Source organism: Leuresthes tenuis, unplaced genomic scaffold, assembly GCF_036924035.1.
Source record: "Leuresthes tenuis unplaced genomic scaffold, fLeuTen1.0.hap1 SCAF_165, whole genome shotgun sequence".
Taxonomy (NCBI): Eukaryota; Metazoa; Chordata; class Actinopteri; order Atheriniformes; family Atherinopsidae; genus Leuresthes; species Leuresthes tenuis.
In genome coordinates, this window is record NW_027325519.1 from 52,165 (window position 1) to 77,115 (window position 24,951).

General features: G+C 48.0%; 51 pseudogenes; all 51 read left to right on the forward strand.

Annotated features, from left to right (window-relative positions):
- The first annotated feature begins 9 nt into the window (after positions 1-9).
- On the forward strand, positions 10-128 carry LOC140287781 (5S ribosomal RNA; annotated as a pseudogene).
- A 272-nt stretch (positions 129-400) lies between these two features.
- LOC140287744 (5S ribosomal RNA) lies at positions 401-519 on the forward strand (annotated as a pseudogene).
- Positions 520-788: 269 nt separating this feature from the next.
- Positions 789-907, forward strand: LOC140287871 (5S ribosomal RNA; annotated as a pseudogene).
- A 269-nt stretch (positions 908-1,176) lies between these two features.
- On the forward strand, positions 1,177-1,295 carry LOC140287715 (5S ribosomal RNA; annotated as a pseudogene).
- Positions 1,296-1,564: 269 nt separating this feature from the next.
- On the forward strand, positions 1,565-1,683 carry LOC140287764 (5S ribosomal RNA; annotated as a pseudogene).
- A 269-nt stretch (positions 1,684-1,952) lies between these two features.
- On the forward strand, positions 1,953-2,071 carry LOC140287822 (5S ribosomal RNA; annotated as a pseudogene).
- A 269-nt stretch (positions 2,072-2,340) lies between these two features.
- Positions 2,341-2,459, forward strand: LOC140287804 (5S ribosomal RNA; annotated as a pseudogene).
- A 269-nt stretch (positions 2,460-2,728) lies between these two features.
- Positions 2,729-2,847, forward strand: LOC140287849 (5S ribosomal RNA; annotated as a pseudogene).
- Positions 2,848-3,116: 269 nt separating this feature from the next.
- LOC140287812 (5S ribosomal RNA) lies at positions 3,117-3,235 on the forward strand (annotated as a pseudogene).
- A 269-nt stretch (positions 3,236-3,504) lies between these two features.
- Positions 3,505-3,623, forward strand: LOC140287749 (5S ribosomal RNA; annotated as a pseudogene).
- A 269-nt stretch (positions 3,624-3,892) lies between these two features.
- LOC140287819 (5S ribosomal RNA) lies at positions 3,893-4,011 on the forward strand (annotated as a pseudogene).
- Positions 4,012-4,280: 269 nt separating this feature from the next.
- Positions 4,281-4,399, forward strand: LOC140287838 (5S ribosomal RNA; annotated as a pseudogene).
- Positions 4,400-4,668: 269 nt separating this feature from the next.
- LOC140287851 (5S ribosomal RNA) lies at positions 4,669-4,787 on the forward strand (annotated as a pseudogene).
- A 269-nt stretch (positions 4,788-5,056) lies between these two features.
- LOC140287826 (5S ribosomal RNA) lies at positions 5,057-5,175 on the forward strand (annotated as a pseudogene).
- A 269-nt stretch (positions 5,176-5,444) lies between these two features.
- Positions 5,445-5,563, forward strand: LOC140287771 (5S ribosomal RNA; annotated as a pseudogene).
- A 269-nt stretch (positions 5,564-5,832) lies between these two features.
- On the forward strand, positions 5,833-5,951 carry LOC140287782 (5S ribosomal RNA; annotated as a pseudogene).
- A 272-nt stretch (positions 5,952-6,223) lies between these two features.
- Positions 6,224-6,342, forward strand: LOC140287745 (5S ribosomal RNA; annotated as a pseudogene).
- A 269-nt stretch (positions 6,343-6,611) lies between these two features.
- On the forward strand, positions 6,612-6,730 carry LOC140287872 (5S ribosomal RNA; annotated as a pseudogene).
- Positions 6,731-6,999: 269 nt separating this feature from the next.
- Positions 7,000-7,118, forward strand: LOC140287716 (5S ribosomal RNA; annotated as a pseudogene).
- A 269-nt stretch (positions 7,119-7,387) lies between these two features.
- Positions 7,388-7,506, forward strand: LOC140287783 (5S ribosomal RNA; annotated as a pseudogene).
- Positions 7,507-7,778: 272 nt separating this feature from the next.
- Positions 7,779-7,897, forward strand: LOC140287746 (5S ribosomal RNA; annotated as a pseudogene).
- A 269-nt stretch (positions 7,898-8,166) lies between these two features.
- Positions 8,167-8,285, forward strand: LOC140287873 (5S ribosomal RNA; annotated as a pseudogene).
- A 269-nt stretch (positions 8,286-8,554) lies between these two features.
- LOC140287717 (5S ribosomal RNA) lies at positions 8,555-8,673 on the forward strand (annotated as a pseudogene).
- Positions 8,674-8,942: 269 nt separating this feature from the next.
- Positions 8,943-9,061, forward strand: LOC140287766 (5S ribosomal RNA; annotated as a pseudogene).
- Positions 9,062-9,330: 269 nt separating this feature from the next.
- LOC140287835 (5S ribosomal RNA) lies at positions 9,331-9,449 on the forward strand (annotated as a pseudogene).
- Positions 9,450-9,718: 269 nt separating this feature from the next.
- Positions 9,719-9,837, forward strand: LOC140287805 (5S ribosomal RNA; annotated as a pseudogene).
- A 272-nt stretch (positions 9,838-10,109) lies between these two features.
- LOC140287813 (5S ribosomal RNA) lies at positions 10,110-10,228 on the forward strand (annotated as a pseudogene).
- Positions 10,229-10,497: 269 nt separating this feature from the next.
- Positions 10,498-10,616, forward strand: LOC140287761 (5S ribosomal RNA; annotated as a pseudogene).
- Positions 10,617-10,885: 269 nt separating this feature from the next.
- Positions 10,886-11,004, forward strand: LOC140287821 (5S ribosomal RNA; annotated as a pseudogene).
- Positions 11,005-11,273: 269 nt separating this feature from the next.
- Positions 11,274-11,392, forward strand: LOC140287718 (5S ribosomal RNA; annotated as a pseudogene).
- Positions 11,393-11,661: 269 nt separating this feature from the next.
- On the forward strand, positions 11,662-11,780 carry LOC140287840 (5S ribosomal RNA; annotated as a pseudogene).
- A 269-nt stretch (positions 11,781-12,049) lies between these two features.
- Positions 12,050-12,168, forward strand: LOC140287806 (5S ribosomal RNA; annotated as a pseudogene).
- A 269-nt stretch (positions 12,169-12,437) lies between these two features.
- LOC140287852 (5S ribosomal RNA) lies at positions 12,438-12,556 on the forward strand (annotated as a pseudogene).
- A 269-nt stretch (positions 12,557-12,825) lies between these two features.
- LOC140287827 (5S ribosomal RNA) lies at positions 12,826-12,944 on the forward strand (annotated as a pseudogene).
- Positions 12,945-13,213: 269 nt separating this feature from the next.
- On the forward strand, positions 13,214-13,332 carry LOC140287772 (5S ribosomal RNA; annotated as a pseudogene).
- A 269-nt stretch (positions 13,333-13,601) lies between these two features.
- LOC140287784 (5S ribosomal RNA) lies at positions 13,602-13,720 on the forward strand (annotated as a pseudogene).
- Positions 13,721-13,992: 272 nt separating this feature from the next.
- Positions 13,993-14,111, forward strand: LOC140287747 (5S ribosomal RNA; annotated as a pseudogene).
- Positions 14,112-14,380: 269 nt separating this feature from the next.
- On the forward strand, positions 14,381-14,499 carry LOC140287876 (5S ribosomal RNA; annotated as a pseudogene).
- Positions 14,500-14,768: 269 nt separating this feature from the next.
- Positions 14,769-14,887, forward strand: LOC140287719 (5S ribosomal RNA; annotated as a pseudogene).
- A 269-nt stretch (positions 14,888-15,156) lies between these two features.
- LOC140287767 (5S ribosomal RNA) lies at positions 15,157-15,275 on the forward strand (annotated as a pseudogene).
- A 269-nt stretch (positions 15,276-15,544) lies between these two features.
- Positions 15,545-15,663, forward strand: LOC140287841 (5S ribosomal RNA; annotated as a pseudogene).
- A 269-nt stretch (positions 15,664-15,932) lies between these two features.
- On the forward strand, positions 15,933-16,051 carry LOC140287807 (5S ribosomal RNA; annotated as a pseudogene).
- A 272-nt stretch (positions 16,052-16,323) lies between these two features.
- Positions 16,324-16,442, forward strand: LOC140287814 (5S ribosomal RNA; annotated as a pseudogene).
- A 269-nt stretch (positions 16,443-16,711) lies between these two features.
- LOC140287773 (5S ribosomal RNA) lies at positions 16,712-16,830 on the forward strand (annotated as a pseudogene).
- Positions 16,831-17,099: 269 nt separating this feature from the next.
- LOC140287846 (5S ribosomal RNA) lies at positions 17,100-17,218 on the forward strand (annotated as a pseudogene).
- A 269-nt stretch (positions 17,219-17,487) lies between these two features.
- On the forward strand, positions 17,488-17,606 carry LOC140287834 (5S ribosomal RNA; annotated as a pseudogene).
- A 269-nt stretch (positions 17,607-17,875) lies between these two features.
- LOC140287802 (5S ribosomal RNA) lies at positions 17,876-17,994 on the forward strand (annotated as a pseudogene).
- A 269-nt stretch (positions 17,995-18,263) lies between these two features.
- LOC140287815 (5S ribosomal RNA) lies at positions 18,264-18,382 on the forward strand (annotated as a pseudogene).
- A 272-nt stretch (positions 18,383-18,654) lies between these two features.
- LOC140287863 (5S ribosomal RNA) lies at positions 18,655-18,773 on the forward strand (annotated as a pseudogene).
- A 269-nt stretch (positions 18,774-19,042) lies between these two features.
- Positions 19,043-19,161, forward strand: LOC140287758 (5S ribosomal RNA; annotated as a pseudogene).
- Positions 19,162-19,430: 269 nt separating this feature from the next.
- On the forward strand, positions 19,431-19,549 carry LOC140287850 (5S ribosomal RNA; annotated as a pseudogene).
- Positions 19,550-24,951: the final 5,402 nt, after the last annotated feature.

Genomic DNA, 24,951 nt, shown 5'->3' on the forward strand with positions numbered 1-24,951 from the left:
GACATTGTTGCTTACGGCCACACCACCCTGAACATGCTCGACCTCGTCTGATCTCGGAAGCCAAGGAGGTTTGGGCCTGGTTAGTACTTGGATAGGAGACCTCTTGGGAATACCAGGTGTGGTAAGCTTTTTCTCTTCTCTCTACCACCTGCATGTCTTTTGTTGCAACGTCTGATCACCCTGTGACACATGAGGAAGTTGGTCATCTTCAGCAGCTGCTGCTGCTTTGTTGGCAGACACGAAGTGATCTGAGAGTCTCAGTTTAAGTTGCAGAGAATGATCACATCAGGGAAGAAGATATGCCCATAACAAGTCAGCCTTTCTCGGAAATTATCTGGTTACATAGAGGAAGTGTATGATTCCAGTACTTATATAATGCACATTTGTCACAGTTATTGTTGCTTACGGCCACACCACCCTGAATATACCCGACCTCGTCTGATCTCGGAAGCCAAGCACGTTTGAGCCTGGTTAGTACTTGGATGGTAGACTGCTTGGGAATACCAGGTGCTGTAAGCGTTTTCTCTTCTCTCTACAACCTGCATGTCTTTTGTTGCAACGTCTGATCACCCTGTGACACATGAGGAAGTTGGTGATCTTCAGCTGCTGCTGCTTTGTTGGCAGACACCAAGTGATCTGAGAGTCTCAGTTTCAGCTGCAGAGAATAATCACATCAGGGAAGAAGATGTGCCCATAACAAGTCAGCCTTTCTCTGCAATTATCTGGTTACATAGAGGAAGTGTATGATTCCAGTACCTATATAATGCACATTTGTCACAGAAATTGTTCCTTACGGCCACACCACCCTGAATATGCCCGACCTCGTCTGATCTCGGAAGCCAAGGAGGGTTGGGCCTGGTTAGTACTTTAATGGGAGACTGCTTGGGAATACCAGGTGCTGTAAGCGTTTTCTCTTCTCTCAACAACCTGCATGTCTTTTGTTGCAACGTCTGATCTCCCTGTGACACATGAGGAAGTTGGTCATCTTCAGCTGCTGCTGCTTTGTTGGCAGACACGAAGTGATCTGAGAGTCTCAGTTTCAGCTGAAGAGAATAATCACGTCAGGGAAGAAGATGTGCCCACTACACATCAGCCTTTCTCAGCAATTATCTGGTTACATAGAGGAACCGTATGATTCCTGTACTTATATAATGCACATTTGTCACAGACATTGTTGCTTACGGCCACACCACCCTCAATATGCCTGACCTCGTCTGATCTCGGAAGCCAAGAAGAGTTGGGCCTGGTTAGTACTTTGGTGGGAGACCGCTTGAAAATACCAGGTGCTGTAAGCTTTTTCTCTTCTCTCTACCACCTGCATGTCTTTTTTTGCAACGTCTGATCACCCTGTGACACATGAGGAAGTTGGTCATCTTCAGCTGCTGCTGCTTTGTTGGCAGACACAGAGTGATCTGAGAGTCTCAGTTTCAGTTGCAGAGAATAATCACATCAGGGAAGAATATGTGCCCACTACAAGTCAGCCTTTCTCGGCAATTATCTGGTTTCATAGAGGAAGTGTATGATTCCAGTACCTATATAATGCACATGTGTCACAGAAATTGTTCCTTACGGCCACACCACCCTGAATAAGCCTGACCTCGTCTGATCTCGGAAGCCAAGGAGGGTTGGGCCTGGTTAGTACTTTAATGGGAGACTGCTTGGGAATACCAGGTGCTGTAAGCGTTTTCTCTTCTCTCTACAACCTGCATGTCTTTTGTTGCAACGTCTGATCACCCTGTGACACATGAGGAAGTTGGCCATCTTCAGCTGCTGCTGCTTTGTTGGAAGACACGAAGTGATCTGAGAGTCTCAGTTTCAGCTGAAGAGAATAATCACGTCAGGGAAGAAGATGTGCCCACTACACATCAGCCTTTCTCAGCAATTATCTGGTTACATAGAGGAACCGTATGATTCCTGTACCTATATAATGCACATTTGTCACAGACATTGTTACTTACGGCCACACCACCCTGAATTTGCCTGACCTCGTCTGATCTCGGAAGCCAAGCAGTGTTGGGCCTGGTTAGTACTTGGGTGGGAGACCTTTTGGGAATACCAGGTGCTGTAAGGTTTTTCTCTTCTCTCTACCACCTGCATGTGTTTTGTTGCAACGTCTGATCACCCTGTGACACATGAGGTATTTGGTCATCTTCAGCTGCGGCTGCTTTGTTGGCAAACACGAAGTGATCTGAGAGTCTCAGTTTCAGCTGAAGAGAATGATCACGTCAGGGAACAAGATGTGCCCACTACACATCAGTCTTTCTCTGCAATTATCTGGTTGCATAGAGGAACCGTATGATTCCAGTACCTATATAATGCACATTTTTCAGAGACATTGTTGCTTACGGCCACACCACCCTGAACATGCCCGCCCTCGTCTGATCTCGGAAGCCAAGCACAGTTGGGCCTGGTTTGTACTTGGATGGAAGACCTTTTGGGAATACCAGGTGCTTTAAGCTTTTTCTCTTCTCTCAACCACCTGCATGTCTTTTGTTGCAATGTCTGATCACCCTGTGACACATGAGGAAGTTGGTCATCTTCAGCTGCTGCTGCTTTGTTGGCAGACACGAAGTGATCTGAGAGTCTCATTTTCAGCTGGAGAGAATTATCACGTCAGGGAAGAAGATGTGCCCACAACAAGTTAGCCTTTCTCTGCAATTATCTGGTTACATAGAGGAACCATATGATTTGATTGCCTATATAATGCGCATTTGTCACAGAGATTGTTGCTTACGGCCAAACCACCCTGAATATGTCCAACCTCGTCTGATCTCGGAAGCCAAGGAGGGTTGGGCCTGGTTAGTACTTTGATGGGAGACCGCTTGGGAATACCAGGTGCTGTAAGCTTTTTTTCTTCTCTCTACCACCTGCATGTCTTTTGTTGCAACGTCTGATCACCCTGTGACACATGAGGAAGGTGGTCATCTTCAGCTGCTGCTGCTTTGTTGGCAGACACGAAGTGATCTGAGAGTCTCAGTTTCAGCTGAAGAGAATGATCACATCAGAGAAGATGATATGCCCGCTACACATCAGCCTTTCTCGGCAATTATCTGGTTGCATAGAGGAACCATATGATTCCAGTACCTATATAATGCACATTTGTCAGAGACATTGTTGCTTACGGCCACACCACCCTGAAGAAGCCTGACCTCGTCTGATCTCGGACGCCAAGCAGGGTTGTACCTGGTTAGTACTTGGATGGGAGACAGCTTGGGAGTACCAGGTGCTGTAAGCTTTTTCTCTTCTCTCTACCACCTGCATGTGTTTTGTTGCAACGTCTGATCACCCTGTGACACATGAGGAAGTTGGTCATCTTCAGCTGTTGCTGCTTTGTTGGAAGACACGAAGTGATCTGAGAGTCTCAGTTTCAGCTGAAGAGAATAATCACGTCAGGGAAGAAGATGTGCCCACTACACATCAGCCTTTCTCAGCAATTATCTGGTTACATAGAGGAACCGTATGATTCCTGTACTTATATAATGCACATTTGTCACAGACATTGTTGCTTACGGCCACACCACCCTGAATATGCCTGACCTCGTCTGATCTCGGAAGCCAAGCAGAGTTGGGCCTGGTTAGTACTTGGGTGGGAGACCGCTTGAAAATACCAGGTGCTGTAAGCTTTTTCTCTTCTCTCTACCACCTGCATGTCTTTTTTTGCAACGTCTGATCACCCTGTGACACATGAGGAAGTTGGTCATCTTCAGCTGCTGCTGCTTTGTTGGCAGACACAGAGTGATCTGAGAGTCTCAGTTTCAGCTGCAGAGAATAATCACATCAGGGAAGAATATGTGCCCACTACAAGTCAGCCTTTCTCGGCAATTATCTGGTTTCATAGAGGAAGTGTATGATTCCAGTACCTATATAATGCACATTTGTCACAGAAATTGTTCCTTACGGCCACACCACCCTGAATAAGCCTGACCTCGTCTGATCTCGGAAGCCGAGGAGGGTTGGGCCTGGTTAGTACTTTAATGGGAGACTGCTTGGGAATACCAGGTGCTGTAAGCGTTTTCTCTTCTCTCTACAACCTACATGTCTTTTGTTGCAACGTCTGATCACCCTGTGACACATGAGGTATTTGGTCATCTTCAGCTGCGGCTGCTTTGTTGGCAAACACAAAGTGATCTGAGAGTCTCAGTTTCAGCTGAAGAGAATGATCACGTCAGGGAACAAGATGTGCCCACTACACATCAGCCTTTCTCTGCAATTATCTGGTTGCATAGAGGAACCGTATGATTCCAGTACCTATATAATGCACATTTTTCAGAGATATTGTTGCTTACGGCCACACCACCCTGAACATCCCCTTCCTCGTCTGATCTCGGAAGCCAAGCACAGTTGGGCCTGGTTTGTACTTGGATGGAAGACCTCTTGGGAATACCAGGTGCTTTAAGCTTTTTCTCTTCTCTCAACCACCTGCATGTCTTTTGTTGCAATGTCTGATCACCCTGTGACACATGAGGAAGTTGGTCATCTTCAGCTGCTGCTGCTTTGTTGGCAGACACGAAGTGATCTGAGAGTCTCATTTTCAGCTGGAGAGAATTATCACGTCAGGGAACAAGATATGCCCGCTACATATCAGCCTTTCTCTGCAAATATCTGGTTACATAGAGGAACCATATGATTTGATTACCTATATAATGCGCATTTGTCACAGAGATTGTTGCTTACGGCCAAACCACCCTGAATATGTCCAACCTCGTCTGATCTCGGAAGCCAAGGAGGGTTGGGCCTGGTTAGTACTTTGATGGGAGACCGCTTGGGAATACCAGGTGCTGTAAGCTTTTTCTCTTCTCTCTACCACCTGCATGTCTTTTGTTGCAACGTCTGATCACCCTGTGACACATGAGGAAGTTGGTCATCTTCAGCTTCTGCTGCTTTGTTGGCAGACACGAAGTGATCTGAGAGTCTCAGTTTCAGTTGCAGAGAATGATCACATCAGAGAAGATGATTTACCCGCTACACATCAGCCTTTCTCGGCAATTATCTGGTTGCATAGAAGAACCGTATGATTCCAGTACCTATATAATGCACATTTGTCAGAGACATTGTTGCTTACGGCCACACAACCCTGAACATGCCCGACCTCGTCTGATCTCGGAAGCCAAGCACAGTTGGGCCTGGTTTGTACTTGGATGGAAGACCTCTTGGGAATAGGAGGTGCTGTAAGCTTTTTCTCTTCTCTCTACCACCTGCATGTCTTTTGTTGCAACGTCTGATCACCCTGTGACACATGAGGAAGTTGGTCATCTTCAGCTTCTGCTGCTTTGTTGGCAGACACAAAGTGATCTGAGAGTCTCAGTTTCAGCTCGAGAGAATAATCACGTCAGGGAAGAAGATGTGCCCACTACTTATCAGCTTTTCTCGGCAATTATCTGGTTACATAGAGGAACTGTATGATTCCAGTACCTTTATAATGCACATTTGTCACAGTTATGGTTGCTTACCGCCACACCACCCTGAATATGCCCGACCACGTCTGATCTCGGAAGCCAAGCAGGTTTGGGCCTGGTTTGTACTTGGATGGTAGACTCTCTGGGAATGCCAGGTGCTGTAAGCTTTTTCTCTTCTCTCTACCACCTGCATGTCTTTTGTTGCAACGTCTGATCACCCTGTGACACATGAGGAAGTTGGTCATCTTCAGCTACTGCTGCTTTGTTGGCAGACACAAAGTGATCTGAGAGTCTCAGTTTCAGCTGCAGAGAATAATCACGTCAGGGAAGAAGATGTGCCCACTACACATCAGCCTTTCTCGGAAATGATCTGGTTGCATAGAGGAACCGTATGATTCCAGTACCTATATAATGCACATTTGTCAGAGACATTGTTGCTTACGGCCACACCACCCTGAACATGCTCGACCTCGTCTGATCTCGGAAGCCAAGGAGGTTTGGGCCTGGTTAGTACTTGGATAGGAGACCTCTTGGGAATACCAGGTGTGGTAAGCTTTTTCTCTTCTCTCTACCACCTGCATGTCTTTTGTTGCAACGTCTGATCACCCTGTGACACATGAGGAAGTTGGTCATCTTCAGCAGCTGCTGCTGCTTTGTTGGCAGACACGAAGTGATCTGAGAGTCTCAGTTTAAGTTGCAGAGAATGATCACATCAGGGAAGAAGATATGCCCATAACAAGTGAGCCTTTCTCGGAAATTATCTGGTTACATAGAGGAAGTGTATGATTCCAGTACTTATATAATGCACATTTGTCACAGTTATTGTTGCTTACGGCCACACCACCCTGAATATACCCGACCTCGTCTGATCTCGGAAGCCAAGCACGTTTGAGCCTGGTTAGTACTTGGATGGTAGACTGCTTGGGAATACCAGGTGCTGTAAGCGTTTTCTCTTCTCTCTACAACCTGCATGTCTTTTGTTGCAACGTCTGATCACCCTGTGACACATGAGGAAGTTGGTGATCTTCAGCTGCTGCTGCTTTGTTGGCAGACACCAAGTGATCTGAGAGTCTCAGTTTCAGCTGCAGAGAATAATCACATCAGGGAAGAAGATGTGCCCATAACAAGTCAGCCTTTCTCTGCAATTATCTGGTTACATAGAGGAAGTGTATGATTCCAGTACCTATATAATGCACATTTGTCACAGAAATTGTTCCTTACGGCCACACCACCCTGAATATGCCCGACCTCGTCTGATCTCGGAAGCCAAGGAGGGTTGGGCCTGGTTAGTACTTTAATGGGAGACTGCTTGGGAATACCAGGTGCTGTAAGCGTTTTCTCTTCTCTCAACAACCTGCATGTCTTTTGTTGCAACGTCTGATCTCCCTGTGACACATGAGGAAGTTGGTCATCTTCAGCTGCTGCTGCTTTGTTGGCAGACACGAAGTGATCTGAGAGTCTCAGTTTCAGCTGAAGAGAATAATCACGTCAGGGAAGAAGATGTGCCCACTACACATCAGCCTTTCTCAGCAATTATCTGGTTACATAGAGGAACCGTATGATTCCTGTACTTATATAATGCACATTTGTCACAGACATTGTTGCTTACGGCCACACCACCCTCAATATGCCTGACCTCGTCTGATCTCGGAAGCCAAGAAGAGTTGGGCCTGGTTAGTACTTTGGTGGGAGACCGCTTGAAAATACCAGGTGCTGTAAGCTTTTTCTCTTCTCTCTACAACCTGCATGTCTTTTTTTGCAACGTCTGATCACCCTGTGACACATGAGGAAGTTGGTCATCTTCAGCTGCTGCTGCTTTGTTGGCAGACACAAAGTGATCTGAGAGTCTCAGTTTCAGCTGCAGAGAATAATCACGTCAGGGAAGAAGATGTGCCCACTACACATCAGCCTTTCTCGGAAATGATCTGGTTGCATAGAGGAACCGTATGATTCCAGTACCTATATAATGCACATTTGTCAGAGACATTGTTGCTTACGGCCACACCACCCTGAACATGCTCGACCTCGTCTGATCTCGGAAGCCAAGGAGGTTTGGGCCTGGTTAGTACTTGGATAGGAGACCTCTTGGGAATACCAGGTGTGGTAAGCTTTTTCTCTTCTCTCTACCACCTGCATGTCTTTTGTTGCAACGTCTGATCACCCTGTGACACATGAGGAAGTTGGTCATCTTCAGCAGCTGCTGCTGCTTTGTTGGCAGACACGAAGTGATCTGAGAGTCTCAGTTTAAGTTGCAGAGAATGATCACATCAGGGAAGAAGATATGCCCATAACAAGTGAGCCTTTCTCGGAAATTATCTGGTTACATAGAGGAAGTGTATGATTCCAGTACTTATATAATGCACATTTGTCACAGTTATTGTTGCTTACGGCCACACCACCCTGAATATACCCGACCTCGTCTGATCTCGGAAGCCAAGCACGTTTGAGCCTGGTTAGTACTTGGATGGTAGACTGCTTGGGAATACCAGGTGCTGTAAGCGTTTTCTCTTCTCTCTACAACCTGCATGTCTTTTGTTGCAACGTCTGATCACCCTGTGACACATGAGGAAGTTGGTGATCTTCAGCTGCTGCTGCTTTGTTGGCAGACACCAAGTGATCTGAGAGTCTCAGTTTCAGCTGCAGAGAATAATCACATCAGGGAAGAAGATGTGCCCATAACAAGTCAGCCTTTCTCTGCAATTATCTGGTTACATAGAGGAAGTGTATGATTCCAGTACCTATATAATGCACATTTGTCACAGAAATTGTTCCTTACGGCCACACCACCCTGAATATGCCCGACCTCGTCTGATCTCGGAAGCCAAGGAGGGTTGGGCCTGGTTAGTACTTTAATGGGAGACTGCTTGGGAATACCAGGTGCTGTAAGCGTTTTCTCTTCTCTCAACAACCTGCATGTCTTTTGTTGCAACGTCTGATCTCCCTGTGACACATGAGGAAGTTGGTCATCTTCAGCTGCTGCTGCTTTGTTGGCAGACACGAAGTGATCTGAGAGTCTCAGTTTCAGCTGAAGAGAATAATCACGTCAGGGAAGAAGATGTGCCCACTACACATCAGCCTTTCTCAGCAATTATCTGGTTACATAGAGGAACCGTATGATTCCTGTACTTATATAATGCACATTTGTCACAGACATTGTTGCTTACGGCCACACCACCCTCAATATGCCTGACCTCGTCTGATCTCGGAAGCCAAGAAGAGTTGGGCCTGGTTAGTACTTTGGTGGGAGACCGCTTGAAAATACCAGGTGCTGTAAGCTTTTTCTCTTCTCTCTACCACCTGCATGTCTTTTTTTGCAACGTCTGATCACCCTGTGACACATGAGGAAGTTGGTCATCTTCAGCTGCTGCTGCTTTGTTGGCAGACACAGAGTGATCTGAGAGTCTCAGTTTCAGTTGCAGAGAATAATCACATCAGGGAAGAATATGTGCCCACTACAAGTCAGCCTTTCTCGGCAATTATCTGGTTTCATAGAGGAAGTGTATGATTCCAGTACCTATATAATGCACATGTGTCACAGAAATTGTTCCTTACGGCCACACCACCCTGAATAAGCCTGACCTCGTCTGATCTCGGAAGCCAAGGAGGGTTGGGCCTGGTTAGTACTTTAATGGGAGACTGCTTGGGAATACCAGGTGCTGTAAGCGTTTTCTCTTCTCTCTACAACCTGCATGTCTTTTGTTGCAACGTCTGATCACCCTGTGACACATGAGGAAGTTGGCCATCTTCAGCTGCTGCTGCTTTGTTGGAAGACACGAAGTGATCTGAGAGTCTCAGTTTCAGCTGAAGAGAATAATCACGTCAGGGAAGAAGATGTGCCCACTACACATCAGCCTTTCTCAGCAATTATCTGGTTACATAGAGGAACCGTATGATTCCTGTACCTATATAATGCACATTTGTCACAGACATTGTTACTTACGGCCACACCACCCTGAATTTGCCTGACCTCGTCTGATCTCGGAAGCCAAGCAGTGTTGGGCCTGGTTAGTACTTGGGTGGGAGACCTTTTGGGAATACCAGGTGCTGTAAGGTTTTTCTCTTCTCTCTACCACCTGCATGTGTTTTGTTGCAACGTCTGATCACCCTGTGACACATGAGGTATTTGGTCATCTTCAGCTGCGGCTGCTTTGTTGGCAAACACGAAGTGATCTGAGAGTCTCAGTTTCAGCTGAAGAGAATGATCACGTCAGGGAACAAGATGTGCCCACTACACATCAGTCTTTCTCTGCAATTATCTGGTTGCATAGAGGAACCGTATGATTCCAGTACCTATATAATGCACATTTTTCAGAGATATTGTTGCTTACGGCCACACCACCCTGAACATGCCCGCCCTCGTCTGATCTCGGAAGCCAAGCACAGTTGGGCCTGGTTTGTACTTGGATGGAAGACCTTTTGGGAATACCAGGTGCTTTAAGCTTTTTCTCTTCTCTCTACCACCTGCATGTCTTTTGTTGCAACGTCTGATCACCCTATGACACATGAGGAAGTTGGTCATCTTCAGCAGCTGCTGCTGCTTTGTTGGCAGACACGAAGTGATCTGAGAGTCTCAGTTTCAGTTGCAGAGAATGATCACATCAGAGAAGATTATTTGCCCGCTACACATCAGCCTTTCTCGGCAATTATCTGGTTGCATAGAGGAACCGTATGATTCCAGTACCTATATAATGCACATTTGTCAGAGACATTGTTGCTTACGGCCACACCACCCTGAAGAAGCCTGACCTCGTCTGATCTCGGACGCCAAGCAGGGTTGTACCTGGTTAGTACTTGGATGGGAGACAGCTTGGGAGTACCAGGTGCTGTAAGCTTTTTCTCTTCTCTCTACCACCTGCATGTGTTTTGTTGCAACGTCTGATCACCCTGTGACACATGAGGAAGTTGGTCATCTTCAGCTGTTGCTGCTTTGTTGGAAGACACGAAGTGATCTGAGAGTCTCAGTTTCAGCTGAAGAGAATAATCACGTCAGGGAAGAAGATGTGCCCACTACACATCAGCCTTTCTCAGCAATTATCTGGTTACATAGAGGAACCGTATGATTCCTGTACTTATATAATGCACATTTGTCACAGACATTGTTGCTTACGGCCACACCACCCTGAATATGCCTGACCTCGTCTGATCTCGGAAGCCAAGCAGAGTTGGGCCTGGTTAGTACTTGGGTGGGAGACCGCTTGAAAATACCAGGTGCTGTAAGCTTTTTCTCTTCTCTCTACCACCTGCATGTCTTTTTTTGCAACGTCTGATCACCCTGTGACACATGAGGAAGTTGGTCATCTTCAGCTGCTGCTGCTTTGTTGGCAGACACAGAGTGATCTGAGAGTCTCAGTTTCAGCTGCAGAGAATAATCACATCAGGGAAGAATATGTGCCCACTACAAGTCAGCCTTTCTCGGCAATTATCTGGTTTCATAGAGGAAGTGTATGATTCTAGTACCTATATAATGCACATTTGTCACAGAAATTGTTCCTTACGGCCACACCACCCTGAATAAGCCTGACCTCGTCTGATCTCGGAAGCCGAGGAGGGTTGGGCCTGGTTAGTACTTTAATGGGAGACTGCTTGGGAATACCAGGTGCTGTAAGCGTTTTCTCTTCTCTCTACAACCTACATGTCTTTTGTTGCAACGTCTGATCACCCTGTGACACATGAGGTATTTGGTCATCTTCAGCTGCGGCTGCTTTGTTGGCAAACACAAAGTGATCTGAGAGTCTCAGTTTCAGCTGAAGAGAATGATCACGTCAGGGAACAAGATGTGCCCACTACACATCAGCCTTTCTCTGCAATTATCTGGTTACATAGAGGAACCGTATGATTCCTGTACTTATATAATGCACATTTGTCACAGACATTGTTGCTTACGGCCACACCACCCTCAATATGCCTGACCTCGTCTGATCTCGGAAGCCAAGAAGAGTTGGGCCTGGTTAGTACTTTGGTGGGAGACCGCTTGAAAATACCAGGTGCTGTAAGCTTTTTCTCTTCTCTCTACCACCTGCATGTCTTTTTTTGCAACGTCTGATCACCCTGTGACACATGAGGAAGTTGGTCATCTTCAGCTGCTGCTGCTTTGTTGGCAGACACAGAGTGATCTGAGAGTCTCAGTTTCAGCTGAAGAGAATAATCACGTCAGGGAAGAAGATGTGCCCACTACACATCAGCCTTTCTCGGCAATTATCTGGTTTCATAGAGGAAGTGTATGATTCCTGTACCTATATAATGCACATTTGTCACAGACATTGTTACTTACGGCCACACCACCCTGAATTTGCCTGACCTCGTCTGATCTCGGAAGCCAAGCAGTGTTGGGCCTGGTTAGTACTTGGGTGGGAGACCTTTTGGGAATACCAGGTGCTGTAAGGTTTTTCTCTTCTCTCTACCACCTGCATGTGTTTTGTTGCAACGTCTGATCACCCTGTGACACATGAGGTATTTGGTCATCTTCAGCTGCGGCTGCTTTGTTGGCAAACACGAAGTGATCTGAGAGTCTCAGTTTCAGCTGAAGAGAATGATCACGTCAGGGAACAAGATGTGCCCACTACACATCAGTCTTTCTCTGCAATTATCTGGTTGCATAGAGGAACCGTATGATTCCAGTACCTATATAATGCACATTTTTCAGAGACATTGTTGCTTACGGCCACACCACCCTGAACATGCCCGCCCTCGTCTGATCTCGGAAGCCAAGCACAGTTGGGCCTGGTTTGTACTTGGATGGAAGACCTTTTGGGAATACCAGGTGCTTTAAGCTTTTTCTCTTCTCTCAACCACCTGCATGTCTTTTGTTGCAATGTCTGATCACCCTGTGACACATGAGGAAGTTGGTCATCTTCAGCTGCTGCTGCTTTGTTGGCAGACACGAAGTGATCTGAGAGTCTCATTTTCAGCTGGAGAGAATTATCACGTCAGGGAAGAAGATGTGCCCACAACAAGTTAGCCTTTCTCTGCAATTATCTGGTTACATAGAGGAACCATATGATTTGATTGCCTATATAATGCGCATTTGTCACAGAGATTGTTGCTTACGGCCAAACCACCCTGAATATGTCCAACCTCGTCTGATCTCGGAAGCCAAGGAGGGTTGGGCCTGGTTAGTACTTTGATGGGAGACCGCTTGGGAATACCAGGTGCTGTAAGCTTTTTTTCTTCTCTCTACCACCTGCATGTCTTTTGTTGCAACGTCTGATCACCCTGTGACACATGAGGAAGGTGGTCATCTTCAGCTGCTGCTGCTTTGTTGGCAGACACGAAGTGATCTGAGAGTCTCAGTTTCAGCTGAAGAGAATGATCACATCAGAGAAGATGATTTACCCGCTACACATCAGCCTTTCTCGGCAATTATCTGGTTGCATAGAAGAACCGTATGATTCCAGTACCTATATAATGCACATTTGTCAGAGACATTGTTGCTTACGGCCACACAACCCTGAACATGCCCGACCTCGTCTGATCTCGGAAGCCAAGCACAGTTGGGCCTGGTTTGTACTTGGATGGAAGACCTCTTGGGAATAGGAGGTGCTGTAAGCTTTTTCTCTTCTCTCTACCACCTGCATGTCTTTTGTTGCAACGTCTGATCACCCTGTGACACATGAGGAAGTTGGTCATCTTCAGCTTCTGCTGCTTTGTTGGCAGACACAAAGTGATCTGAGAGTCTCAGTTTCAGCTCGAGAGAATAATCACGTCAGGGAAGAAGATGTGCCCACTACTTATCAGCTTTTCTCGGCAATTATCTGGTTACATAGAGGAACTGTATGATTCCAGTACCTTTATAATGCACATTTGTCACAGTTATGGTTGCTTACCGCCACACCACCCTGAATATGCCCGACCACGTCTGATCTCGGAAGCCAAGCAGGTTTGGGCCTGGTTTGTACTTGGATGGTAGACTCTCTGGGAATGCCAGGTGCTGTAAGCTTTTTCTCTTCTCTCTACCACCTGCATGTCTTTTGTTGCAACGTCTGATCACCCTGTGACACATGAGGAAGTTGGTCATCTTCAGCTACTGCTGCTTTGTTGGCAGACACAAAGTGATCTGAGAGTCTCAGTTTCAGCTGCAGAGAATAATCACGTCAGGGAAGAAGATGTGCCCACTACACATCAGCCTTTCTCGGAAATGATCTGGTTGCATAGAGGAACCGTATGATTCCAGTACCTATATAATGCACATTTGTCAGAGACATTGTTGCTTACGGCCACACCACCCTGAACATGCTCGACCTCGTCTGATCTCGGAAGCCAAGGAGGTTTGGGCCTGGTTAGTACTTGGATAGGAGACCTCTTGGGAATACCAGGTGTGGTAAGCTTTTTCTCTTCTCTCTACCACCTGCATGTCTTTTGTTGCAACGTCTGATCACCCTGTGACACATGAGGAAGTTGGTCATCTTCAGCAGCTGCTGCTGCTTTGTTGGCAGACACGAAGTGATCTGAGAGTCTCAGTTTAAGTTGCAGAGAATGATCACATCAGGGAAGAAGATATGCCCATAACAAGTGAGCCTTTCTCGGAAATTATCTGGTTACATAGAGGAAGTGTATGATTCCAGTACTTATATAATGCACATTTGTCACAGTTATTGTTGCTTACGGCCACACCACCCTGAATATACCCGACCTCGTCTGATCTCGGAAGCCAAGCACGTTTGAGCCTGGTTAGTACTTGGATGGTAGACTGCTTGGGAATACCAGGTGCTGTAAGCGTTTTCTCTTCTCTCTACAACCTGCATGTCTTTTGTTGCAACGTCTGATCACCCTGTGACACATGAGGAAGTTGGTGATCTTCAGCTGCTGCTGCTTTGTTGGCAGACACCAAGTGATCTGAGAGTCTCAGTTTCAGCTGCAGAGAATAATCACATCAGGGAAGAAGATGTGCCCATAACAAGTCAGCCTTTCTCTGCAATTATCTGGTTACATAGAGGAAGTGTATGATTCCAGTACCTATATAATGCACATTTGTCACAGAAATTGTTCCTTACGGCCACACCACCCTGAATATGCCCGACCTCGTCTGATCTCGGAAGCCAAGGAGGGTTGGGCCTGGTTAGTACTTTAATGGGAGACTGCTTGGGAATACCAGGTGCTGTAAGCGTTTTCTCTTCTCTCAACAACCTGCATGTCTTTTGTTGCAACGTCTGATCTCCCTGTGACACATGAGGAAGTTGGTCATCTTCAGCTGCTGCTGCTTTGTTGGCAGACACGAAGTGATCTGAGAGTCTCAGTTTCAGCTGAAGAGAATAATCACGTCAGGGAAGAAGATGTGCCCACTACACATCAGCCTTTCTCAGCAATTATCTGGTTACATAGAGGAACCGTATGATTCCTGTACTTATATAATGCACATTTGTCACAGACATTGTTGCTTACGGCCACACCACCCTCAATATGCCTGACCTCGTCTGATCTCGGAAGCCAAGAAGAGTTGGGCCTGGTTAGTACTTTGGTGGGAGACCGCTTGAAAATACCAGGTGCTGTAAGCTTTTTCTCTTCTCTCTACCACCTGCATGTCTTTTTTTGCAACGTCTGATCACCCTGTGACACATGAGGAAGTTGGTCATCTTCAGCTGCTGCTGCTTTGTTGGCAGACACAGAGTGATCTGAGAGTCTCAGTTTCAGTTGCAGAGAATAATCACATCAGGGAAGAATATGTGCCCACTACAAGTCAGCCTTTCTCGGCAATTATCTGGTTTCATAGAGGAAGTGTATGATTCCAGTACCTATATAATGCACATGTGTCACAGAAATTGTTCCTTACGGCCACACCACCCTGAATAAGCCTGACCTCGTCTGATCTCGGAAGCCAAGGAGGGTTGGGCCTGGTTAGTACTTTAATGGGAGACTGCTTGGGAATACCAGGTGCTGTAAGCGTTTTCTCTTCTCTCTACAACCTGCATGTCTTTTGTTGCAACGTCTGATCACCCTGTGACACATGAGGAAGTTGGCCATCTTCAGCTGCTGCTGCTTTGTTGGAAGACACGAAGTGATCTGAGAGTCTCAGTTTCAGCTGAAGAGAATAATCACGTCAGGGAAGAAGATGTGCCCACTACACATCAGCCTTTCTCAGCAATTATCTGGTTACATAGAGGAACCGTATGATTCCTGTACCTATATAATGCACATTTGTCACAGACATTGTTACTTACGGCCACACCACCCTGAATTTGCCTGACCTCGTCTGATCTCGGAAGCCAAGCAGTGTTGGGCCTGGTTAGTACTTGGGTGGGAGACCTTTTGGGAATACCAGGTGCTGTAAGGTTTTTCTCTTCTCTCTACCACCTGCATGTGTTTTGTTGCAACGTCTGATCACCCTGTGACACATGAGGTATTTGGTCATCTTCAGCTGCGGCTGCTTTGTTGGCAAACACGAAGTGATCTGAGAGTCTCAGTTTCAGCTGAAGAGAATGATCACGTCAGGGAACAAGATGTGCCCACTACACATCAGTCTTTCTCTGCAATTATCTGGTTGCATAGAGGAACCGTATGATTCCAGTACCTATATAATGCACATTTTTCAGAGATATTGTTGCTTACGGCCACACCACCCTGAACATGCCCGCCCTCGTCTGATCTCGGAAGCCAAGCACAGTTGGGCCTGGTTTGTACTTGGATGGAAGACCTTTTGGGAATACCAGGTGCTTTAAGCTTTTTCTCTTCTCTCTACCACCTGCATGTCTTTTGTTGCAACGTCTGATCACCCTATGACACATGAGGAAGTTGGTCATCTTCAGCAGCTGCTGCTGCTTTGTTGGCAGACACGAAGTGATCTGAGAGTCTCAGTTTCAGTTGCAGAGAATGATCACATCAGAGAAGATTATTTGCCCGCTACACATCAGCCTTTCTCGGCAATTATCTGGTTGCATAGAGGAACCGTATGATTCCAGTACCTATATAATGCACATTTGTCAGAGACATTGTTGCTTACGGCCACACCACCCTGAAGAAGCCTGACCTCGTCTGATCTCGGACGCCAAGCAGGGTTGTACCTGGTTAGTACTTGGATGGGAGACAGCTTGGGAGTACCAGGTGCTGTAAGCTTTTTCTCTTCTCTCTACCACCTGCATGTGTTTTGTTGCAACGTCTGATCACCCTGTGACACATGAGGAAGTTGGTCATCTTCAGCTGTTGCTGCTTTGTTGGAAGACACGAAGTGATCTGAGAGTCTCAGTTTCAGCTGAAGAGAATAATCACGTCAGGGAAGAAGATGTGCCCACTACACATCAGCCTTTCTCAGCAATTATCTGGTTACATAGAGGAACCGTATGATTCCTGTACTTATATAATGCACATTTGTCACAGACATTGTTGCTTACGGCCACACCACCCTGAATATGCCTGACCTCGTCTGATCTCGGAAGCCAAGCAGAGTTGGGCCTGGTTAGTACTTGGGTGGGAGACCGCTTGAAAATACCAGGTGCTGTAAGCTTTTTCTCTTCTCTCTACCACCTGCATGTCTTTTTTTGCAACGTCTGATCACCCTGTGACACATGAGGAAGTTGGTCATCTTCAGCTGCTGCTGCTTTGTTGGCAGACACAGAGTGATCTGAGAGTCTCAGTTTCAGCTGCAGAGAATAATCACATCAGGGAAGAATATGTGCCCACTACAAGTCAGCCTTTCTCGGCAATTATCTGGTTTCATAGAGGAAGTGTATGATTCCAGTACCTATATAATGCACATTTGTCACAGAAATTGTTCCTTACGGCCACACCACCCTGAATAAGCCTGACCTCGTCTGATCTCGGAAGCCAAGGAGGGTTGGGCCTGGTTAGTACTTTGATGGGAGACCGCTTGGGAATACCAGGTGCTGTAAGCTTTTTTTCTTCTCTCTACCACCTGCATGTCTTTTGTTGCAACGTCTGATCACCCTGTGACACATGAGGAAGGTGGTCATCTTCAGCTGCTGCTGCTTTGTTGGCAGACACGAAGTGATCTGAGAGTCTCAGTTTCAGCTGAAGAGAATGATCACATCAGAGAAGATGATATGCCCGCTACACATCAGCCTTTCTCGGCAATTATCTGGTTGCATAGAGGAACCATATGATTCCAGTACCTATATAATGCACATTTGTCAGAGACATTGTTGCTTACGGCCACACAACCCTGAACATGCCCGACCTCGTCTGATCTCGGAAGCCAAGCACAGTTGGGCCTGGTTTGGACTTGGATGGAAGACCTCTTGGGAATACGAGGTGCTGTAAGCTTTTTCTCTTCTCTCTACCACCTGCATGTCTTTTGTTGCAACGTCTGATCACCCTGTGACACATGAGGAAGTTGGTCATCTTCAGCTTCTGCTGCTTTGTTGGCAGACACAAAGTGATCTGAGAGTCTCAGTTTCAGCTCGAGAGAATAATCACGTCAGGGAAGAAGATGTGCCCACTACTTATCAGCTTTTCTTGGCAATTATCTGGTTACATAGAGGAACTGTATGATTCCAATATCTTTATAATGCACATTTGTCACAGTTATGGTTGCTTACCGCCACACCACCCTGAATATGCCTGACCACGTCTGATCTCGGAAGCCAAGCAGGTTTGGGCCTGGTTAGTACTTGGATGATAGACTCTCTGGGAATACCAGGTGCTGTAAGCTTTTTCTCTTCTCTCTACCACCTGCATGTCTTTTGTTGCAACGTCTGATCACCCTGTGACACATGAGGAAGTTGGTCATCTTCAGCTGCTGCTGCTTTGTTGGCAGACACAAAGTGATCTGAGAGTCTCAGTTTCAGCTGCAGAGAATAATCACGTCAGGGAAGAAGATGTGCCCACTACACATCAGCCTTTCTCGGAAATGATCTGGTTGCATAGAGGAACCGTATGATTCCAGTACCTATATAATGCACATTTGTCAGAGACACTGTTGCTTACGGCCACACCACCCTGAACATGCTCGACCTCGTCTGATCTCGGAAGCCAAGGAGGTTTGGGCCTGGTTAGTACTTGGATGGAAGACCTCTTGGGAATGCCAGGTATGGTAAGCTTTTTCTCTTCTCTCTACCACCTGCATGTCTTTTGTTGCAACGTCTGATCACCCTGTGACACATGAGGAAGTTGGTCATCTTCAGCAGCTGCTGCTGCTTTGTTGGCAGACACGAAGTGATCTGAGAGTCTCAGTTTCAGCTGCAGAGAATGATCACATCAGGGAAGAAGATGTGCCCATAACAAGTGAGCCTTTCTCGGAAATTATCTGGTTACATAGAGGAAGTGTATGATTCCAGTACTTATATAATGCACATTTGTCACAGTTATTGTTGCTTACGGCCACACCACCCTGAATATACCCGACCTCGTCTGATCTCGGAAGCCAAGCAGGTTTGAGCCTGGTTAGTACTTGGATGGTAGACTGCTTGGGAATACCAGGTGCTGTAAGCGTTTTCTCTTCTCTCTACAACCTGCATGTCTTTTGTTGCAACGCCTGATCACCCTGTGACACATGAGGAAGTTGGTCATCTTCAGCTGCTGCTGCTTTGTTGGCAGACACCAAGTGATCTGAGAGTCTCAGTTTCAGCTGCAGAGAATAATCACATCAGGGAAGAAGATGTGCCCATAACAAGTCAGCCTTTCTCTGCAATTATCTGGTTACATAGAGGAAGTGTATGATTCCAGTACCTATATAATGCACATTTGTCACAGAAATTGTTCCTTACGGCCACACCACCCTGAATATGCCCGACCTCGTCTGATCTCGGAAGCCAAGGAGGGTTGGTCCTGGTTAGTACTTTAATGGGAGACTGCTTGGGAATACCAGGTGCTGTAAGCGTTTTCTCTTCTCTCTACAACCTGCATGTCTTTTGTTGCAACGTCTGATCACCCTGTGACACATGAGGAAGTTGGTCATCTTCAGCTGCTGCTGCTTTGTTGGAAGACACGAAGTGATCTGAGAGTCTCAGTTTCAGTTGCAGAGAATGACCACATCAGAGAAGATGATATGCCCGCTACACATCAGCCTTTCTCGGCAATTATCTGGTTGCATAGAGGAACCGTATGATTCCAGTACCTATATAATGCACATTTGTCAGAGACATTGTTGCTTACGGCCACACCACCCTGAACATGCCTGACCTCGTCTGATCTCGGAAGCCAAGCAGTGTTGGGCCTGGTTAGTACTTGGATGGGAGATCTCTTGGGAATACCAGGTGCTGTAAGCTTCTTCTCTTCTCTCGACCACCTGCATGTCTTTTGTTGCAACGTCTGATCATCCTGTGACACATGAGGAAGTTGGTCATCTTCAGCAGCTGCTGCTTCTTTGTTGATCTGAGAGTCTCAGTTTCAGCTGCAGAGAATAATCACATCAGGGAGGAAGATGTGCCCACTACAAGTCAGCCTTTCTCGGCAATTATCTGGTTACATAGAGGAAGTGTATGATTCCAGTACTTAGCAGCCACCACCCCAAGGCCCCTAAGGGACCCCGCCCCACACCGCAAGACAGCCCCACCTGCAAGCCCCCAAAACTGCCCTCCAAGCCCGACACACAGTCCCCCCCAGCAATCACCAACCCAGTCCCCACGACCCGAGAGACCACCAGATGCCCGAAGCCACACAGCCCCCCCCCAGCACACACCCAACCGCCCAGAGCGACGGGACAGCAACCCACCACCACCACTATGTGATAAAGCTAATCAGCGGGGACCAGAGAGAATGAAATTCAGCCAATTGATGTTTGAAAGAGGCAGACATTGTTTCCATGCTAATGTAATCTAAAAGAACATTTCTAAACTGGTTAATACACAGATTGTTCTTCGCTTTCCAGTTCATGAGAATAGTTTTCTTTGCGATACATAACACTGTGATGACCATGTGTGCTGAGTTCATTTCCATGTTGATGTTGTCTAAGTCACCCAGTATGCACAGTGTGGGGCATGCAGGAATGCTACACTTTAGCCATGTTGATAGGTCCGTACAGACTTCAAACCAGACCTTCTGGACAGGCGCACAAAACCACAAAGCGTGTGCATAATCATCAGGTGTGTTATCTGTGCAATGTGAGCAGATGTTTGAGCGTGTTAGACCCATCCTTAACATCCTTTGTCCTGTATAGTGTGTTCTATGAAGAATTTTGTATTGTATGAGCTGTAAATTAGGATTTCGAGTCATTCTGAAGGTGTTCAAACATATTTGTGGCCAGAAGCTATGACTAGAACTGATGGATAAATCTGCCTCCCATTTTTAGGATGGTAAAGACATTGTGTCATCTATCTTAGACAATAATTTATGTATTTTTGATAGTAGTTTTGGGATGCAGATGCTTAGAAATTCTGCTACTCTAATCGGGAGTTGTAAGCCAATAGGTTACAGTATATATCAAAATGGTTTAAACCTAGCCCAATAGATGAACCATGGATGAATATAGAACAAGCATTGTGTGATAATCTGGAAATCTCTGACCTGCCACTTATTAGTCAAAACGTAAAAAAATCACAAATGTTTTAAAAGCATTAACATCAGCACCTCTCTGACAGCCTGGTGGGAATTTCTAAAAATAACAAAGTCTTCACTTGTCCCGTGTAAGCTTACACCCATCTGGAACAATCCTGACATCCTGCAAAACAAAAAAATGCTAAACTTTACTCTGTGGAAGATCAAAGGAATCAAACATCTGGAACATATAATCCAAAATGGAAATTTTATTTCATTTGATGAGCTCATATCACAACATGAGATAGGCAGCAATAAATTCCTAGAATATCAACAACTTAAGTCTATAATAAGAAAGAAATATATCCTCCACCAACCAGACTTACAACTCCCGATTAGGGTAGCAGAATTTCTAAGCATCTGCACCACAAAACTACTATCAAAAATATATAAAGTATTGTGAGGGAGAAAGTGGGCAACCCGGTCTTGTACCTCTCTGCAGACTGAAGCTTGGAGAAGTTTGATCATTTGTCCTGACACTTGCATTTGGGGAGCTATATAATATCCTTATCCAGTTGATGAAGTGTGACCCAAACCCGAACTGGTAGAACTGGGAGCACGGCCCTCTGGGCAGCCTACATACCCAAAGAGCCCCGCCCACCAGATGCCACTCAGTGCAACCACCTAGTGTGTATGTGTGTGTTTGATAAGTAGTGATGTCTAAGGTGTAATTAAAAAAGGGGTGGGGAACTGCAGAGTGCAGCCAAGGGGACCGCCTACGTGGCCCCATCCACTACACCCCACAGAACACACACGCCCCCAAAACCCTTCATGTGTGAGTGTGTGCTGTGTACAGGAGCCAAAAGGGAGAGGGGTATGGGGATATACACCGGGAGAGCTAGTCTCCCCCAGAGAGGGCAGCCAGGGACTGGCTGCAATAGGCACCCGCTACCTCGGACCCAACACATCAGGACATCAAGAGGGCCTGATGTCCACCAGGCTCGGGGCTTGCAGCGACCATATTCCGGGAGCTACTGTACCCCCAGAAAGTACCCACCCCGTCCAACCCCACTCAACCAACCCCATCCCACCCCGGAGGACCTCTACAAAAAAACAAACAAACAACAACAAACAAACCACCCGGTCACACCAGACGCAGCAGCCCGGGCCTGAGACCCACCATCACCCAGGCCCCCCCCTCAACAGGGGAAAAGCACCCCCCCCCACCGCACGCCCCAACACCCTAAAGAAAACAACCACCTGCGGATACCCTGGAGGTCCCAGAGCAACAAGCCTGGCACCAGGACCTGCACCAACCCACCCATACTGTGGCATGTCCAGGGCAACCCAGCCCCCCCGGGCGCAAGGCAGCGCCCAGCCACCAGGGCCCAGGCCCAGCACCACCACCCATGCCAGAGCGGCCCAGCCACCCGGTACAGAGCCAGCAGCCACCACCCCAAGGCCCCTAAGGGACCCCGCCCCACACAGCAAGACAGCCCCACCCGCAAGCCCCCAAAACTGCCCTCCAAGCCCGACACACAGTCCCCCCCAGCAATGACCAACCCGGTCCCCACGACCCGTGAGACCACCAGACGCCCAAAGCCACACAGCCCCCCCCCAGCACACACCCAACCGCCCAGAGCGACGGGACAGCAACCCACCACCACCACTATGTGATAAAGCTAATCAGCGGGGACCAGAGAGAATGAAATTCAGCCAATTGATGTTTTGAGGAGGCAGACATTGTTTCCATGCTAATATAATCTAAAACAACATTTCTAAACTGCTTAATACACAGACTGTTTTTCGCTTTCCAGTTCATGAGAATAGTTTTCTTTGCGATACATAACACTGCGAGGACCATGCAAACAAGCAGAGAAAAAACAAACACACAAACAAACAAAAACAAGCACAAGTAGTGGCAATCGCATACAACACAACTGTGCATATAGATGACCTGAGGCGACATGGTAATACATCAACTGCTACTGGACTAATGAATGTGTATTGTGTGTGTGTGTGTGTGTGTGTGAGAACATGCAACACCCATGGCACAGGACCTACATGATAACCGTTCTTACTTATGAGTGTATAAGTGTACACGGCCACAATCCACAGCCCCCCCAAGCAATCAGAAACAGGCAGAGAGGCCCACAAGACCCAGGCCACCAGCAGCCCCCACGGAGCACAGAACCCAGGATGCCCACCGCAGGGACAACCACGCATCCACCCAGAAGACAGCAGTGGAAGCCCCCGGACAGAGCCCCCATAAGCATAGGGCAGAGGCGCCCGGGAGCCAGGGGCAACAGCCCACCGACCCCACCAGGCCCCAGCCGCCCAGACATGGGCCGTGCACCGGACCCGGCCCCAGGAGCCCGAGCGCCCCAAAACCCCCCGGCAGAGGCCCCACCCAATACCCGGGAGGGCCAAGCGCCCCAGACAGCCACGCAGTGGGTCAGCGCCTGCCCCAGTGCCCCTGGCCAAGAGCCCTGGCAGTCAGGACGTGCCCACAGGTGGGTGAAGTCGCGAGGAGTGGGGAGAGGCAACGCCGCCCCCCCATTGGGAGAAGCACAGGCAGGCCAGGCGACAGCAAGTCCCAGACCCAGGCCCAATCATCACCACACACACTTTCACGTCCCATACATCCACACGTCATCCCTCCCTTGACTCCGCTGGGGTCTAGCACAGTGGGCACACCATGGGGCCAGCAGCCCCCCAGCCACCACAGACCCTGAACCAGCAGAATAATTAATTCCTCCTCGCCACTCCTTCCCGAGCAGCAACCAGGAAGCAGGGGTGTGAGAAGACCCCTCCCCTCACCCTTCTGGCTCTTCAATATTTTCTAATAGTGAGCGATTAAAATTGAGGGGCAGCCAACCTTGTAGAACTGGGAGGGCGGCCCTCTGGGCAGCCTACATACCCAAAGAGCCCCGTCCACCAGATGCCACTCAGTGCAACCACCCCCCAAGACGTAATGTGTGTGTGTGTGTGTGTTTGATAAGTAGTGATGTCTAAGGTATAATTAAAACAGGGGCGGGGAACTGCAGAGTGCAGCCAAGGGGACCACCTACGTGGCCCCATCCACTACACCCCACAGAACACACACGCCCCCCAAAACCCTTCATGTGTGAGTGTGTGCTGTGTACAGGAGCCAAAAGGGAGAGGGTATGGGGATATACACCGGGAGAGCTACTCTCCCCCGGAGAGGGCAGCCAGGGACTGGCAGCAATAGGCACCCCCGCTACCTGGGACCCAGCACAGGGCAGGAGGGCCTGATGTCCACCAGGCTCGGGGCCTGCAGCGACCATATTCCGGGAGCTACTGTACCCCCAGAAGGTACCCACCCCGCCCCACCCCACTCAACCCAACCCCACCCCGGAGGACCTCTACAAACAAACACACAAACAACAACAAACAAACCACCCGGTCACACCAGACGCAGCAGCCCGGGCCTGAGACCCACCATCACCCTGGCCCCCCCCCATCAGGGGAAAAGCAACCCCCCCACCGCACGCCCCAACACCCTAAAGAAAACAACCACCTGCGGACACCCTGGAGGTCCCAGAGCAACAAGCCTGGCACCAGGACCTGCACTAACCCACCCATACTGTGGCATGTCCAGGGCAACCCAGCCCCCCCGGGCGCAAGGCAGCGCCCAGCCACCAGGGCCCAGGCCCAGCACCACCACCCACGCCAGAGCGGCCCAGCCACCCGGTATAGAGCCAGCAGCCACCACCCCAAGGCCCCTAAGGGACCCCGCCCCACACAGCAAGACAGCCCCACCCGCAAGCCCCCAAAACTGCCCTCCAAGCCCGACACACAGTCCCCCCCAGCAATGACCAACCCGGTCCCCACGACCCGAGAGACCACCAGACGCCCGAAGCCACACAGTTAATCAGCGGGGACCAGAGAGAATGAAATTCAGCCAATTGATGTTTTAAGGAGGCAGACATTGTTTCCATGCTAATATAATCTAAAAGAACATTTCTAAACAGGTTAATACACAGATTATTCTTCACTTTCCAGTTCATGAGAATAGTTTTCTTTGCGATACATAACACTGTGAGGACCATGTGTGCTGAGTTAATTTCCATGTTGATGTTGTCTAAGTCACCCAGCATGCAGGAATGCTACACTTTAGCCACGTTGATAGGTCCGTACACACTTCAAACCAGAACTTCTGGACAGGCGCACA